Source organism: Cherax quadricarinatus, chromosome 96, assembly GCF_038502225.1.
Source record: "Cherax quadricarinatus isolate ZL_2023a chromosome 96, ASM3850222v1, whole genome shotgun sequence".
Taxonomy (NCBI): domain Eukaryota; kingdom Metazoa; phylum Arthropoda; class Malacostraca; order Decapoda; family Parastacidae; genus Cherax; species Cherax quadricarinatus.
Genome location: NC_091387.1, coordinates 6,772,709 through 6,791,801, shown reverse-complemented (window position 1 = coordinate 6,791,801; position 19,093 = coordinate 6,772,709). Strand labels below are relative to the sequence as shown.

Below are 19,093 nucleotides of genomic sequence, written 5' to 3'. Positions count from 1 at the left end.
ACATCTTGGTGAGATTAGCCACACATACGCCACTTTTGTACTTTGCTACGAGTTCTTTTTTTAATTCTGTCATGTATCTTGCCTTCTTTATCAAAGGGCTGGCACTCTGAACTTTCTTTGGCCCCATGGTGGCTTATTTAGCAGTCGCACTCAATAAATAAGCACAAAAAACAATGGATTATTACGAAATGTTCTGGATGAACATGCAGGGTGATGCTCAGTGAGAAACAAAGGCAGACTAAGTCATGAACGCATGGGATGGTTTGTGTGGGCGCTCGATTTGGGAAATGAGCGGCCGAGTCATGCGGGCAGGCGGACAAATTTGGTACAGACCATTTTCAACTTTACGAAAACTGAGCAGATGTATGAAAAACTGGGGCAAAATTTCAATGAAAAAGTTGTCAAAAATCGAATCATATAAAACCTAGGGCATACGAAAGCCGAGGCGCCTATGTATTATTATTATAAAGCACTGTAAAGCAGGTCCTCCCTGTTTAGTCTCACTCATTACTACACTCGTAATTTTAAAGTTGCAACAAGTGTGTGTGTGTGTTTTTCTAAGTCAAGTTTTGAGTTTGGTAAGTGTTGCCATATGTAGGTTTATATTAGCTACTCTTTAATTTTGTCACTTACGAGGGTCAGTGACCTTCTTATCATGCTGGTGTAGTTAGCAGTGTCTTGTAACTGGTTAAGGACTCTTGATTCAAGGAATTGCAGCCACCCTCCATGTAATGGAATGAATGATGGTAAAAGTGTTTCTTCTTTATTCGGATCGCCTCCTTGATGAGAAACAGCCAATGTATTAATTTAAAAAAAAATTCATACTTTTCCATATACGTACACTGTATAATTTGTGTGGTTTTTAGTGCATCGTCACTCAGGAAATTGCAATAATGTTGGCTTTGAGGGGACTTGAGCTAGAGTTTGTCATGACCATGCTGGCAGGAGATTCATCTGTAAAAACCTGCATGGTCACAGTGGTGGCCCATGCTAACCTTCCTGTGGTGTATAAATATACCTAGTTGGATGAATCTTATTGTAGCCAGCTGGTCCAGTTGTTAACACACAGGCCTGGAGTTTTACCACTCGCTTGCCATGAGTTCTAACCCCACTTGTATGCTAGTTTGTTTAGTGCTTTCTCTTTAACCCGTAAACGGTCCAAACGTATATATACTTTTTTTCAGCATTTGAAAGTATGTAAAAAAAGTAGATCTTCTTTTTGTTTTTCTACATTTGAAAATGTGTAAAAAAACTTTGATCTACTTTTTTTTTTGTTATACATTGGACCCCCAGTTTACGATCACCTCCCAATGCGACCAATTATGTAAGTGTATTTATGTAAGTGCGTTTGTATGTGTATGTTTGGGGGTCTGAAATGGACTAATCTACTTCACAATATTCCTTATGGGAACAAATTCGTTCAGTACTGGCACCTGAACATACTTCTGGAATGAAAAAATATCGTTAACCGGGGGTCCACTGTATATGAAAATATATAAAAAAACGTAGATCAACTTTTGTAGCACTACACATGTGAACGTAGATCTGCTTGGACTGTTTATGGGTTAAGAATATAATAATAAATAATAATACTAATAATTAATATACTATAGACAGTTTTACTAATAGTTGTCTTGTTTTCTTTCAAGGACGATGGTGTTGATCTTGTAAATACGGTAAGTAACGAGATTCATGTTGGTTGTATGTTACTTGTGTACTACATGTATAAAGGGGCTTTATGAGAGAGAGAGCTGTATACTATTTATGATGTGAAAGCCAAGGCAAAGTCTTCATTGTTGGCTGCTAGGTCAACCAAGCTGTTGCTGCCACTGGCTAGCAAATTCACATAGCCATCTCAACCTCGCTGATCTGTAGTTATGTACAGTGGACCCCCGCTTTACGATCACCTCCCAATGCGACCAATTATGTAAGTGTATTTATGTAAGTGCGTTTGTACGTGTATGTTTGGGGATCTGAAATGGACTAATCTACTTCACAATATTCCTTATGGGAACAAATTCGGTCAGTACTGGCACCTGAACATACTTCTGGAATGAAATAATATCGTAAACCGGGGGTCCACTGTACTGCACTAAGGTAAGGTTGTCTGATTTCTACATATTATCTGTTGTAGTGATTGAACTTTTGTAGGATTAAAGTCGCAGTATCGTGGCCTGAACAATTCACACTTGACCTTTAGTTTTGTATACAAATCTGTATGTTATTCTTAAGTTACGTTTAATGTGAATATTTTTTTAAGTTAATCTTAAGTTTAGTCTTGTTAGCCATATCATGTACTTACAGAAATAGTGGTTATTATTATTATTAAGTATTAATCTTAAGTTAGCCTTAAGTTCAGCATCAGTCTTAAGTAAGTACAGTGGACCCCCGGTTTACGATCAGCTCCCAATGCGACCAATTATGTAAGTGTATTTATGTAAGTGCGTTTGTATGTGTATGTTTGGGGGTCTGAAATGGACTAATCTAATTCACAATATTCCTTATGGGAACAAATTCGTTCAGTACTGGCACCTGAACATACTTCTGGAATGAAATAATATCGTAAACCAGGGGTCCACTGTATTAAGTTATTGGTAATTTGCCTGAAGTATGTTACATAGCTACCTGGTATATTCCAGGTATACTCCAGGTTATCCATGTAAGTTATCATTGTAAAAACATTGTCATTCAATGCAGGGAGAATAAACATTGTATTTTTATTATAACTTTGTTACGGTTCATCCTGGATCATTGTTAACCTGTATGACTCTTGTATTGTTACTTGTGATCAGTTATGTATGACACATAGTAGAGTGAAAAACTAATGTGAAAGACCTGGGAGTGATAATGTCAGAGAATCTCGCTTTCAAAGATCACAACAATGTATTTATCCCGTCTGCTAGGAAAATGATAGGAGGGATAATGAGACCCTTCAAAACTAGGGACGCCAAGCCATTGACGGTTCTCTTCAAATAGCTTGTTCTCTTTACGCTGGAATACTGCTGTACACTAACAGCCCCTTTCAGGGCAGGCAAAATTGCTGGCCTGGAGACTTTCATGGCATGTATAAGTACAATAAAGCACCTAAATTACTGGGAACAGTTGAAATCCCTTGACCTGTACTCCATGGAATGTAGGCGAGAAGATACATGATAATATACACTTGGAAAATCCTAGAAGGATTAGCACCAAATTTGCACATGAAACTCACTCTCTACAAAAGCAAAAGACTTAGCAGGAGATGCAACATCCCATCAGTAAAATGCAGGGGCACCATGAGTACACTAAGAGACACAGTAAGTGTCAGGGGCCCAAGACTGTTCAACTGCCTCCCAGCATACATAAGGGGGATTACCAATAGACCCCTGGCTGTCTTCAAGAAGGAGCTGAACATCACCTAAAGTCAGTACCTGACTTTAGGAACTTGTCATTCCTACGTCAGCATCCGGCCAGCAGTAACAGCCTTGTTGATCCACCGCGAGGCCTGGTCACAGACCAGGCCACCGGGGCATTGAACCCCGGAGCACCTTCCAGGTATATTCCTGTATTATTATTTAAGGTTAGTTATGTATGACTATTGCTAGTGTTAGACTAACTTAGATTAAATGTAGCAGGTTTAAAGTGCTTGCTGGTAAGTGGCAGCAGCAGAGCTCAAAATTCAACAAGATCTCCACGAAGGTGAACAATGAGAGATGGAAGAAAGGATGGTCTTGGGTTTGTCAGGTGTGTGTGTGCGTGTTGACGCAGTAAACACTGCAGCCAGGCCCTCTCTCTTCCTTCATCTTTCACTTTTTAAGGTGTCCCTTAGCTGGGTTGGTAGCACATTTAGCTCACACATTGAGGTCCATGGTTCAGTCCCCAGTATGGGTGGAAATATTAGGATGTGTTTCCGTAAGACACCTGCTGTCCCTGTTCACCTATCAGTAAGTAGGTGCCTGGGTGTTAGTTGACTAGTGTGGATTGCATTCTGGGGACAGAATTGACCTAATTTGCTTTGAATGCTCTGCATATGGCTTCGATTCCCAGCCAGAGTAGAAACATTGGACGTGTTTCTTTCCACCTGTTGTCTATGTTCCCCATCAGTAAAATGGGTACCTTGACTGGTGTGGGTCGCATCCTGGGACACTCTAAGGAGGCCATAACTCTCTCCAGATAAACTCCAGATAACAAGGGGCTTTCTATATAGCATCGATGAAGTTAGCTAAGCCTCTATACTGTACATGTACTTGTAGAAATAAAGATTATTGTTATTAACCTTGATGCTCATCAAGGGGGCTCTTGATCCAAAGAATTGGAGGCATCCTCTTTCAGTTGTGCGCCCGTGTACCTGAGGCCCGCATCTCCAACATATTTGCCTACTCTACCCTGTCAATTCCTCTTGGTATTTTATACATTGTGATCATGTTACTTCTGCTCCTGGTAATAATGGTAGAATTATCTACAACTAATGGGAAATATGAAATGTTGCCACAATAAAATGTTATATTAGTTGTATCTGTGTCCATTTAATGCACTCCTGCTCCTGTCTTCTAGCATCGTCAGGTTTAGTTTCTTTAGTCTCTTATGGCTAATGCCTCTTAGCTCTGCAACTAGTTTTATTGCAAAGATTTGCACTTTTTCCAGCTTTTTGACATGCATAATCGGATGTGGGTTCCACAGTGGTGCTGCATGCTCGAAGCTGGGCATGACATATGTCGTACATAGTTGTGAATGCCTCCTTATTGAGATTTCTGAAAGTTATCATTAAATTTACTAGTCTCATGTTTGCTGTGGAAGTTGCTGGTTGATGTGTGTCTCAGGTGATATGTTGGGAACTGTGCTTACCCCGAGTTCCTTCTCTTTCATACAGGTTTGCAGTCCTTGTCCCTCGAGCCTATATTGTTTCTGAATATCTTTGCCCTTCTCCAGTTTTCCTAACTATTCATTTGCTGGGGCTAAACTCTACTTGTCAGAGCAATCCTGTAGTTTCTCCAGATCCATTTGAAACCTTTCATTGTCTTCTCTTGTCTGTATTCTTCTCATTAGTTTCACATCTGCATACAAGGACACCTCTGACTTCCTCTGTCATGTTGTTTACATACATAAGAAACAGTATTGCTTTCAACATTGACCCTTGTGGAACCTCACACGTCACAAGAAACAGTATTGACCTCAGCACTGATCCTTGTGGAACCTCACACATCACACTCGCCCATTCCCACATCTCATCCTTCTTCACAATAACTCCCTGTTTCCTTCCCATAAGCTTTCCTTGATCTACTGTAGTGCTTTCTATGTTATTCCTGCTGCTTCAGCTTTGTGCCAGTGTCTCGTGTGGTACTGTAATAAACACCTTCTTACACTCCAGAAGTATACAGTAAACCCATTCCTCTCTTTCCTACTTAAGATTTCTGAGAGAGGATCTACCATCTCTTTAGATGCCTCACTACTCTTCTGAAGATTTCTGAGAGAGGATTTACCATCTCTTTAGATGCCTCACTACTCTTCTGATAATCTTCTCCACAACATTACATAGTAAGCATGACAATGACTCTGGTCTGTAGTTTAACGCCACCTGTCTGTTTTCTTTTTTTTAAATATCAGGACTGCATTGGATGTCTTCCCATACCTGAGGCAGCTGCCCTGTTTCAATGACTTGTTGAAGATCACTGCTTGTGGTTCACACAGTTCCTCTGATCCCTCCCTCAGGATCCATGCAGAGGTATTTGGTTCTACTGCCTTTGAGGTATCAAGCTCACTCATTAATTTCTTCAAGACTTCTCCCATTTTGTGTGTGTACTCATCTATTTGTGGTTGCAGGGGCCGATACATAGCTCCTGGCCCCTCTTCACTGATTACTACTAGGTCCTCTCTCCCCCTGCTCCATGAGCTTTATCATACCTCGTCTTAAAGCTATGTATGGTTCCTGCCTCCACTACATCACTTTCTAGGCTATTCCACTTCCTGACAACTCTATGACTGAAGAAATACTTCCTAACATCTCTCTGACTCGTCCGAGTCTTCAACTTCCAATTGTGTGTGTGTAGGAGGAGGAGCACTCCCAGGGAGGTATACATCTGAGATTGGCAGCAGATGCCATGTTTCACATGAGTGCCAGTGCCTTCCCCCAGCCTCCATTACTCCTACACGACACCTCAGGTTAGTTGTTATTGTATGTGGTGAAGCTGCCACAAGCCAGCCATTGTGTGTACCAGCCAGCCAGGCCCTCCCACTACCTTGTTTCTTCAAGCAACAACACCCCACACCCTCTCTCTCTCCACACCCCACACCCTCTCTTTCTCCACACCCTCTCTCTCTCTCCACACCCTCTCTCTCTCTCTCCACATTCTCCCTCTTTCCACACTCTCCCTCTCTCCACACCTCTCCACACCCTCTCTCTCCACACCCCAAACCCTCTCTTTCTCCACACCCTCTCTCTCTCTCTCTCCACACTCACCCTCTCTCTCTCTCTCTCTCCACACTCACCCTCTCTCTCTCCACACTCTCCCTCTCTCCACACTCTCCCCCCCTCTCTCTCTCTCTCTCTCTTTCTCTTTCTCTCTCTTTCTCTCTTTTTTTTTACACAGGGTTTGACAAGGTTAAGGATCCCTAGCTTTATTGACAGCTATATACAGGTTAAGGATTCCTAACTTTATTGGCAAGCTAAGAGCTGTTACCTACATCAGCTCATTTGAAAGCATTTTTATTGTTATGAGACATACAAGTAGGGAACAGGATGAAGTTGGAGCCATCTGTAGGCCAGCATTTTCATTTGATCAACTGACTTTATCTCGTTGACATCATTATGCTGTACGAATGTGTTCCAGACTCGAGTCATCCTGGGTATATATCTCTCTCTCTCCACATCCTGTCCACTCATCAAATCTGAGGGACTGACCACTTACCATCAAGACTGAGGGACTGACCACTTACCATCAAGACTGAGGGACTGACCACCTACCATCAAGACTGAGGGACTGACCACCTTGCATCAAGACTGAGGGACTGACCACCTTCCATCAAGACTGAGGGACTGACCACCTACCATCAAGACTGAGGGACTGACCACCTTCCATCAAGACAGAGGGACTGACCACCTACCACCAAGACTGAGGGACTGACCACTTACCATCAAGACTGAGGGACTGACCACCTTCTATCAAGACTGAGGGACTGACCACCTACCACCAAGACTGAGGGACTGACCACCTACCATCAAGACAGAGGGACTGACCACCTTCCACCAAGACTGAGGGACTGACCACCTACCACCAAGACTGAGGGACTGACCACCTTCCATCAAGACTGAGGGACTGACCACCTACCACCAAGACTGAGGGACTGACCACCTACCATCAAGACAGAGGGACTGACCACCTTCAATCAAGACTGAGGGACTGACCACCTACCATCAAGACTGAGGGACTGACCACCTACCATCAAGACAGATGGACTGACCACCTACCATCAAGACTGAGGGACTGACCACCTACCATCAAGACTGAGGGACTGACCACCTACCATCAAGACAGAGGGACTGACCACCTACCATCAAGACTGAGGGACTGACCACCTAACATCAAGACTGAGGGACTGACCACCTACCATCAAGACAGAGGGACTGACCACCTACCATCAAGACAGAGGGACTGACCACCTACCATCAAGACAGAGGGACTGACCACCTACCATCAAGACAGAGGGACTGACCACCTACCATCAAGACTGAGGGACTGACCACCTACCATTAAGACTGAGGGACTGACCACCTACCACCAAGACAGAGGGACTGACCACCTACCATCAAGACTGAGGGACTGACCACCTACCATCAAGACTGAGGGACTGACCACCTACCATCAAGACAGAGGGACTGACCACCTACCATCAAGACTGAGGGACTGACCACCTACCATCAAGACAGAGGGACTGACCACCTACCATCAAGACTGAGGGACTGACCACCTACCATCAAGACTGAGGGACTGACCACCTACCATCAAGACTGAGGGACTGACCACCTACCATCAAGACTGAGGGACTGACCACCTACCATCAAGACAGAGGGACTGACCACCTACCATCAAGACTGAGGGACTGACCACCTACCATCAAGACTTAGGAACTGACCACCTACCATCAAGACTGAGGGACTGACCACCTACCATCAAGACAGAGGGACGGACCACCTACCATCAAGACTGAGGGACTGACCACCTATCATCAAGACTGAGGGACTGACCACCTACCATCAAGACTGAGAGACTGACCACCTACCATCAAGACTGAGGGACTGACCACCTACCATCAAGACAGAGGGACTGACCACCTACCATCAAGACTGAGGGACTGACCACCTACCATCAAGACAGAGGGACTGACCACCTACCATCAAGACTGAGGGACTGACCACCTACCATCAAGACTAAGGGACTGACCACCTACCATCAAGACTGAGGGACTGACCATCTACGATCAAGACTGAGGGACTGACCACCTACCATCAAGACTGAGGGACTGACCACCTACCATTAAGACTGAGGGACTGACCACCTACCATCAAGACAGAGGGACTGACCACCTACCATCAAGACTGAGGGACTGACCACCTACCATCAAGACTGAGGGACTGACCACCTACCATCAAGACTGAGGGACTGACCACCTACCATCAAGACTGAGGGACTGACCACCTACCATCAAGACTGAGGGACTGACCACCTACCATCAAGACTGAGGGACTGACCAAATACCATCAAGACAGAGGGACTGACCACCTACCATCAAGACTGAGTGACTGACCACCTACCACCAAGACAGAGGGACTGACCACCTACCACCAAGACAGAGGGACTGACCACCTTCCATCAATACAGAGGGACTGACCACCTTCCATCAAGACAGAGGGACTGACCACCTTCCATCAAGACAGAGGGACTGACCACCTTCCATTAAGACTGAGGGACTGACCACCTTCCATCAAGACTGAGGGACTGACCACCTTCCATCAAGACAGAGGGACTGACCACCTTCCACCAAGACAGAGGGACTGACCACCTACCACCAAGACAGAGGGACTGACCACCTACCATCAAGACTGAGGGACTGACCACCTACCATCAAGACTGAGGGACTGACCACCTACCACCAAGACAGAGGGACTGACCACCTACCACCAAGACAGAGGGACTGACCACCTACCATCAAGACTGAGGGACTGATCACCTACCATCAAGACAGAGGGACTGACCACCTACCATCAAGACAGAGGGACTGACCACCTACCATCAAGACAGAGGGACTGACCACCTACCATCAAGACTGAGGGACTGACCACCTACCATCAAGACAGAGGGACTGACCACCTACCATCAAGACTGAGGGACTGACCACCTACCATCAAGACTGAGGGACTGACCACCTACCATCAAGACTGAGGGACTGACCACCTACCATCAAGACTGAGGGACTGACCACCTACCATCAAGACTGAGGGACTGACCACCTACCATCAAGACTGAGGGACTGACCACCTACCATCAAGACTGAGGGACTGACCACCTACCATCAAGACTGAGGGACTGACCACCTACCATCAAGACTGAGGGACTGACCACCTACCATCAAGACAGAGGGACTGACCACCTACCATCAAGACTGAGGGACTGACCACCTACCACCAAGACAGAGGGACTGACCACCTACCACCAAGACAGAGGGACTGACCACCTACCATCAATACTGAGGGACTGACCACCTACCATCAAGACTGAGGGACTGACCACCTACCATCAAGACTGAGGGACTGACCACCTACCATCAAGACTGAGGGACTGACCACCTACCATCAAGACTGAGGGACTGACCACCTACCATCAAGACTGAGGGACTGACCACCTACCATCAAGACTGAGGGACTAACCACCTACCATCAAGACTGAGGGACTAACCACCTACCATCAAGACTGAGGGACTAACCACCTACCATCAAGACTGAGGGACTAACCACCTACCATCAAGACTGAGGGACTAACCACCTACCATCAAGACTGAGGGACTAACCACCTACCATCAAGACTGAGGGACTGACCACCTACCATCAAGTCTGAGGGACTGACCACCTACCATCAAGTCTGAGGGACTGACCACCTACCATCAAGACTGAGGGACTGACCACCTACCATCAAGACTGAGGGACTGACCACCTACCATCAAGACAGATGGACTGACAACCTACCAAAAAGACAGAGGGACTGACCACCTACCATCAATACAGAGGGACTGACCACCTTCCATCAAGACAGAGGGACTGACCACCTTCCATCAAGACAGAGGGACTGACCACCTTCCATCAAGACAGAGGGACTGACCACCTTCCATTAAGACTGAGGGACTGACCACCTTCCATCAAGACTGAGGGACTGACCACCTTCCATCAAGACAGAGGGACTGACCACCTACCATCAAGACAGAGGGACTGACCACCTACCATCAAGACTGAGGGACTGACCACCTACCATCAAGACTGAGGGACTGACCACCTACCACCAAGACAGAGGGACTGACCACCTACCATCAAGACTGAGGGACTGACCACCTACCATCAAGACTGAGGGACTGACCAAATCCCATCAAGACAGAGGGACTGACCACCTACCATCAAGACAGAGGGACTGACCACCTACCATCAAGACTGAGGGACTGACCACCTACCATCAAGACTGAGGGACTGACCACCTACCATCAAGACTGAGGGACTGACCACCTACCATCAAGACTGAGGGACTGACCACCTACCATCAAGACTGAGGGACTGACCACCTACCATCAAGACTGAGGGACTGACCACCTACCATCAAGACTGAGGGACTGACCACCTACCATCAAGACTGAGGGACTGACCACCTACCATCAAGACTGAGGGACTGACCACCTACCATCAAGACTGAGGGACTGACCACCTACCATCAAGACTGAGGGACTGACCACCTACCATCAAGACTGAGGGACTGACCACCTACCATCAAGACTGAGGGACTGACCACCTACCATCAAGACAGAGGGACTGACCACCTACCATCAAGACTGAGGGACTGACCACCTACCACCAAGACAGAGGGACTGACCACCTACCACCAAGACAGAGGGACTGACCACCTTCCATCAATACAGAGGGACTGACCACCTTCCATCAAGACAGAGGGACTGACCACCTTCCATCAAGACAGAGGGACTGACCACCTTCCATCAAGACAGAGGGACTGACCACCTTCCATTAAGACTGAGGGACTGACCACCTACCATCAAGACTGAGGGACTGACCACCTTCCATCAAGACAGAGGGACTGACCACCTACCACCAAGACAGAGGGACTGACCACCTACCACCAAGACAGAGGGACTGACCACCTACCATCAAGACTGAGGGACTGACCACCTACCATCAAGACTGAGGGACTGACCACCTACCACCAAGACAGAGGGACTGACCACCTACCACCAAGACAGAGGGACTGACCACCTACCATCAAGACTGAGGGACTGATCACCTACCATCAAGACAGAGGGACTGACCACCTACCATCAAGACAGAGGGACTGACCACCTACCACCAAGACAGAGGGACTGACCACCTACCATCAAGACTGAGGGACTGACCACCTACCATCAAGACAGAGGGACTGACCACCTACCACCAAGACAGAGGGACGGACCACCTACCATCAGGACAGAGGGACTGACCACCTTCCATCAATACAGAGGGACTGACCACCTTCCATCAAGACAGAGGGACTGACCACCTTCCATCAAGACAGAGGGACTGACCACCTTCCATCAAGACAGAGGGACTGACCACCTTCCATTAAGACTGAGGGACTGACCACCTTCCATCAAGACTGAGGGACTGACCACCTTCCATCAAGACAGAGGGACTGACCACCTTCCATCAAGACAGAGGGACTGACCACCTTCCACCAAGACAGAGGGACTGACCACCTACCACCAAGACAGAGGGACTGACCACCTACCATCAAGACTGAGGGACTGACAAACCTACCATCAAGACTGAGGGACTGACCACCTACCATCAAGACAGAGGGACTGACCACCTACCATCAAGACAGAGGGACTGACCAACTACCATCAAGACTGAGGGACTGACCACCTACCATCAAGACTGAGGGACTGACCACCTACCATCAGACTGAGGGACTGACCACCTACCATCAAGACTGAGGGACTGACCACCTACCATCAAGACAGAGGGACTGACCACCTACCATCAAGACTGAGGGACTGACCACCTACCATCAAGACTGAGGAACTGACCACCTACCATCAAGACTGAGGGACTGACCACCTACCATCAAGACGGACGGACCACCTACCATGAAGACTGAGGGACTGACCACCTACCATCAAGACTGAGGGACTGACCACCTACCATCAAGACTGAGGAACTGACCACCTACCATCAAGACTGAGGGACTGACCACCTACCATCAAGACAGGGACGGACCACCTACCATCAAGACTGAGGGACTGACCACATACCACCAAGACAGAGGGACTGACCACCTACCATCAAGACAGAGGGACTGACCACCTTCCATCAATACAGAGGGACTGACCACCTTCCATCAAGACAGAGGGACTGACCACCTTCCATCAAGACAGAGGGACTGACCACCTTCCATCAAGACAGAGGGACTGACCACCTTCCATTAAGACTGAGGGACTGACCACCTACCACCAAGACTGAGGGACTGACCACCTTCCATCAAGACAGAGGGACTGACCACCTACCACCAAGACAGAGGGACTGACCACCTACCACCAAGACAGAGGGACTGACCACCTACTACCAAGACAGAGGGACTGACCACCTACTACCAAGACAGAGGGACTGACCACCTACCACCAAGACAGAGGGACTGACCACCTACTACCAAGACAGAGGGACTGACCACCTACCACCAAGACAGAGGGACTGACCACCTACTACCAAGACAGAGGGACTGACCACCTACCACCAAGACTGAGGGACTGACCACCTTCCATCAAGACAGAGGGACTGACCACCTACCACCAAGACAGAGGGACTGACCACCTACCACCAAGACAGAGGGACTGACCACCTACTACCAAGACAGAGGGACTGACCACCTACCATCAAGACAGAGGGACTGACCACCTACTACCAAGACAGAGGGACTGACCACCTACTACCAAGACAGAGGGACTGACCACCTACCATCAAGACAGAGGGACTGACCACCTACCACCAAGACAGAGGGACTGACCACCTACTACCAAGACAGAGGGACTGACCACCTACTACCAAGACAGAGGGACTGACCACCTACCATCAAGACAGAGGGACTGACCACCTACCACCAAGACAGAGGGACTGACCACCTACCACCAAGACAGAGGGACTGACCACCTACTACCAAGACAGAGGGACTGACCACCTACCACCAAGACTGAGGGACTGACCACCTACCACCAAGACTGAGGGACTGACCACCTACTACCAAGACTGAGGGACTGACCACCTACCATCAAGACAGAGGGACTGACCACCTTCCATCAAGACAGAGGGACTGGCCACCTACCATCAAGACTGAGGGACTGACCACCTACCATCAAGACAGAGGGACTGACCACCTACCACCAAGACAGAGGGACTGACCACCTACCACCAAGACAGAGGGACTGACCACCTACTACCAAGACAGAGGGACTGACCACCTACCACCAAGACAGAGGGACTGACCACCTTCTGGGTCTTTTTAATTTGTAGACGTTTGCCATTCAGCGAATTTATCAGTTTAATACAAGCATATAACGTGAGCACTGTAGAAATATACACAAAGGACAAGTAGGTGATGATGACTGTAGTCTTGAAGACTTTAAACCACAGGTAGGCTAGGTAATGTTTGTCAGGAAACAGGACAAGTGTTTCCTGAGGCTGGTCTTAGTCATATGATGACCCACAGCTGGAGCTGTAGGTCATCTGACCGAAACCTTCCAGTGAGTGCACAGGCAGGAAAATTGGCGCTTATATACTGGCGTCAGGTGAGGGAGGTGCAACAAATGAAGGTCGTGTCACTGGTAGGTGGGATTACCAGTAACTATCGTTTGCCTGGTTAACCAGGCTGTTGCTGCTGGAGGCCCTTTGCCCCACATATCCATCCATAGGGTGTAAGCAGTACGTAATATGACCTGAAGAAGACGCACAGTGCCCTTGTCATGGGGCTGCCCCTGCCATGGGGCTGCCCCTGCCATGGGGCTGCCCCTGCCATGGGGCTGCCCCTGCCATGGGGCTGCCCCTGCCTAGGACTGTAAACGGTACTCCACTTAACATGAATGCTCACCGTGCCCCTGTCATAGGGCTTTACACGGTACATAATTGTACGAGCTCCGACACTCCATTGGGAGCCAGTACCGCGTCCCCACATGGAGAAGACCCGGGCCAGGACCCGTCCTGGTCAGACCTACATGAACATGAGTGGAACGAAGTCATACTCGAGGGATGAGCCAGGAGTAGGCAGGTAGTGAAGAGGACAAGAGGAGCAGGAAATAGAGTAGACTTCGGAGGCATCAACAACAGGGTGGCCCGGTGGCCTGGTGGCTAAAGCTCCCGCTTCACACACGGAGGGCCCGGGTTCGATTCCCGGCGGGTGGAAACATTTCGACACGTTTCCTTACACCTGTTGTCCTGTTCACCTAGCAGCAAATAGGTACCTGGGTGTTAGTGGACTGGTGTGGGTGGCATCCTGGGGGACAAGATTAAGGACCACAATGTAAATAAGTTAGACAGTCCTCGATGACGCACTGACTTTCTTGGGTTATCCTGGGTGGCTAACCCTCCGGGGTTAAAAATCCGAACGAAATCTTATCTTCTCTTATCTCTTAACAGGAGAAGTACCATCTAGATTACGGGAGAAAGTAACTGCTCTCTTTCTGACAGACTTAGGCAGCTCGGTTGTGATGTCTTCTATGCCAAGATTCCATGATACGTCTTATTCTTTGCCTATGGACAGCCCACTGGTCTTGTTAGTTTCAGGACGAAACAAACCACCGTAGCTCGATCGGTAGCGCACTCATCTCACACACTGAGGTCCGAGAGTCGATCCCTGGTACGGCTGGAAAAATTAGGACGCGTTTCCTTTAGATACCTGCTGTCCATATTCACTCATCAGTAAAATAGGTATCTGAGTGTTAGTGGACTGGTGTGGGTGGCATCCTGGGTGTTAGTGGACTGGTGTGGGTGGCATCCTGGGTGTTAGTGGACTGGTGTGGGTGGCATCGTGGGTGTTAGTGGACTGGTGTGGGTGGCATCCTGGGTGTTAGTGGACTGGTGTGGGTGGCATCCTGGGTGTTAGTGGACTGGTGTGGGTGGCATCCTGGGTGTTAGTGGACTGGTGTGGGTGGCATCCTGGGTGTTAGTGGACTGGTGTGGGTGGCATCCTGGGTGTTAGTGGACTGGTGTGGGTGACATCCTGGGTGTTAGTGGACTGGTGTGGGTGGCATCCTGGGTGTTAGTGGACTGGTGTGGGTGGCATCCTGGGTGTTAGTGGACTGGTGTGGGTGACATCCTGGGTGTTAGTGGACTGGTGTGGGTGGCATCCTGGGTGTTAGTGGACTGGTGTGGGTGGCATCCTGGGTGTTAGTGGACTGGTGTGGGTGGCATCCTGGGTGTTAGTGGACTGGTGTGGGTGGCATCCTGGGTGTTAGTGGACTGGTGTGGGTGGCATCCTGGGTGTTAGTGGACAGGTGTGGGTCGCATCCTGGGTGTTAGTGGACTGGTGTGGGTGGCATCCTGGATGTTAGTGGACTGGTGTGGGTGGCATCCTGGGACAAAACTGACATAATTTGCGGGAAATGCTCAGCATAACAAGCAACTTTCTATATAGTAGTATGTCACTGATGTCAGCTATGATCTGTATACCTTGTACATGTACTTGTATACCTTGTACATGTACTTGTATACCTTGTACATGTACTTGTATACCTTGTACATGTACTGGTATACCTTGTACATGTACTTGTATACCTTGTACATGTACTTGTATACCTTGTACATGTACTTGTATACCTTGTACATGTACTTGTATACCTTGTACATGTATACCTTGTACATGTACTTGTGTACCTTGTACATGTACTTGTGTACCTTGTACATGTACTTGTATACCTTGTACATGTGCTTGTATACCTTGTACATGTGCTTGTGTACCTTGTATATGTACTTGTGTACCTTGTACATGTACTTGTGTACCTTGTACATGTACTTGTGTACCTTGTACATGTACTTGTATACCTTGTACATGTACTTGTATACCTTGTACATGTACTTGTATACCTTGTACATGTACTTGTATACCTTGTACATGTACTTGTATACCATGTACATGTACTTGTATACGTTGTACATGTACTTGTATACCTTGTACATGTACGTGTATACCTTGTACATGTACTTGTATACCTTGTACATGTACTTGTATACCTTGTACATGTACTTGTATACCTTGTACATGTACTTGTATACCTTGTACATGTACTTGTATACCTTGTACATGTACTTGTATACTTTGTACATGTACTTGTATACCTTGTACATGTACTGGTATACCTTGTACATGTACTTGTATACCTTGTACATGTACTGGCATACCTTGTACATGTACTTGTATACCTTGTACATGTACTTGTATACCTTGTACATGTACTGGCATACCTTGTACATGTACTTGTATACCTTGTACATGTACTTGTATACCTTGTACATGTATACCTTGTACATGTACTGGTATACCTTGTACATGTACTGGTATACCTTGTACATGTACTTGTATACCTTGTACATGTACTTGTATACCTTGTACATGTACTGGTATACCTTGTACATATACTGGTATACCTTGTACATGTACTTGTATACCTTGTACATGTACTGGTATACCTTGTACATGTACTTGTATACCTTGTACATGTACTGGTATACCTTGTACATGTACTGTATACCTTGTACATGTACTGGTATACCTTGTACATGTACTTGTATACCTTGTACATGTACTGGTATACCTTGTACATGTACTTGTATACCTTGTACATGTACTTGTATACCTTGTACATGTACTTGTATACCTTGTACATGTACTTGTATACCTTGTACATGTACTGGTATACCTTGTACATGTACTTGTATACCTTGTACATGTACTTGTATACCTTGTACATGTACTTGTATACCTTGTACATGTACTGGTATACCTTGTACATGTACTTGTATACCTTGTACATGTACTGGTATACCTTGTACATGTACTTGTATACCTTGTACATGTACTTGTATACCTTGTACATGTACTTGTGTACCTTGTACATGTACTGGTATACATTGTACATGTACTTGTATACCTTGTACATGTACTGGTATACCTTGTACATGTACTTGTATACCTTGTACATGTACTTGTATACCTTGTACATGTACTGGTATATCTTGTACATGTACCTTGTACATGTACTTGTATACCTTGTACATGTACTTGTATACCTTGTACATGTACTTGTATACCTTGTACATGTACTTGTATACCTTGTACATGTACTTGTATACCTTGTACATGTACTGGTATACCTTGTACATGTACTTGTATACCTTGTACATGTACTTGTATACCTTGTACATGTACTTGTATACCTTGTACATGTACTGGTATACCTTGTACATGTACTTGTATACCTTGTACATGTACTTGTATACCTTGTACATGTACTTGTATACCTTGTACATGTACTTGTATACCTTGTACATGTACTGGTATACCTTGTACATGTACTTGTATACCTTGTACATGTACTGGTATACCTTGTACATGTACTTGTATACCTTGTACATGTACTTGTATACCTTGTACATGTACTGGTATACCTTGTACATGTACTTGTATACCTTGTACATGTACTTGTATACCTTGTACATGTACTTGTATACCTTGTACATGTACTTGTATACCTTGTACATGTACTTGTATACCTTGTACATGTACTTGTATACCTTGTACATGTACTGGTATACCTTGTACATGTACTGGTATACCTTGTACATGTACTTGTATACCTTGTACATGTACTTGTATACCTTGTACATGTACTTGTATACCTTGTACATGTACTTGTATACCTTGTACATGTACTTGTATACCTTGTACATGTACTTGTATACCTTGTACATGTACTTGTATACCTTGTACATGTACTTGTATACCTTGTACATGTACTTGTATACCTTGTACATGTACTTGTATACCTTGTACATGTACTTGTATACCTTGTACATGTACTTGTATACCTTGTACATGTACTTGTATACCTTGTACATGTACTTGTATACCTTGTACATGTACTTGTATACCTTGTACATGTACTTGTATACCTTGTACATGTACTTGTATACCTTGTACATGTACTTGTATACCTTGTACATGTACTGGTAGTAAATAAATATTATTATTATTATTATTATTATTATTATTATTATTATTATTATTTATTATTATTATTTTTTATTAACACACTGGCCGATTCCCACCAAGGCAGGGTGGCCCGAAAAAGAAAAAGTTTCACCATCATTCACTCCATCACTGTCTTGCCAGAAGGGTGCTTTACACTACAGTTTATAAACTGCAACATTAACACCCCTCCTTCAGAGTGCAGGCACTGTACTTCCCATCTCCAGGACTCAAGTCCGGCCTGCCGGTTTCCCTGAACCCCTTCATAAATGTTACTTTGCTCACACTCCAACAGCACGTCAAGTATTAAAAACCATTTGTCTCCATTCACTCCTATCAAACACGCTCACGCATGCCTGCTGGAAGTCCAAGCCCCTCGCACACAAAACCTCCTTTACCCCCTCCCTCCAACCTTTCCTAGGCCGACCCCTACCTCGCCTTCCTTCCACTACAGACTGATACACTCTTGAAGTCACTTTGTTTCGCTCCATTCTCTCTACATGTCCAAACCACCTCAACAACCATTCCTCAGCCCTCTGGACAACAGTTTTGGTAATCCTGCACCTCCTCCTAACTTCCAA

At 46.2% G+C, this 19,093-nt stretch overlaps 1 long non-coding RNA gene across 1 annotated transcript in view; it reads left to right on the top strand.

Annotated features, from left to right (window-relative positions):
- Positions 1-6,089, top strand: part of LOC138855490 (uncharacterized) — a 66,604-nt gene extending 60,515 nt beyond the window's left edge. The window contains exons 2-3 of the long non-coding RNA XR_011394738.1: positions 1,650-1,676; positions 5,584-6,089. This is a non-coding gene — a long non-coding RNA (uncharacterized lncRNA). The remainder of the gene's footprint in view (positions 1-1,649; positions 1,677-5,583) is intronic.
- The last annotated feature ends 13,004 nt before the right edge of the window (positions 6,090-19,093 follow it).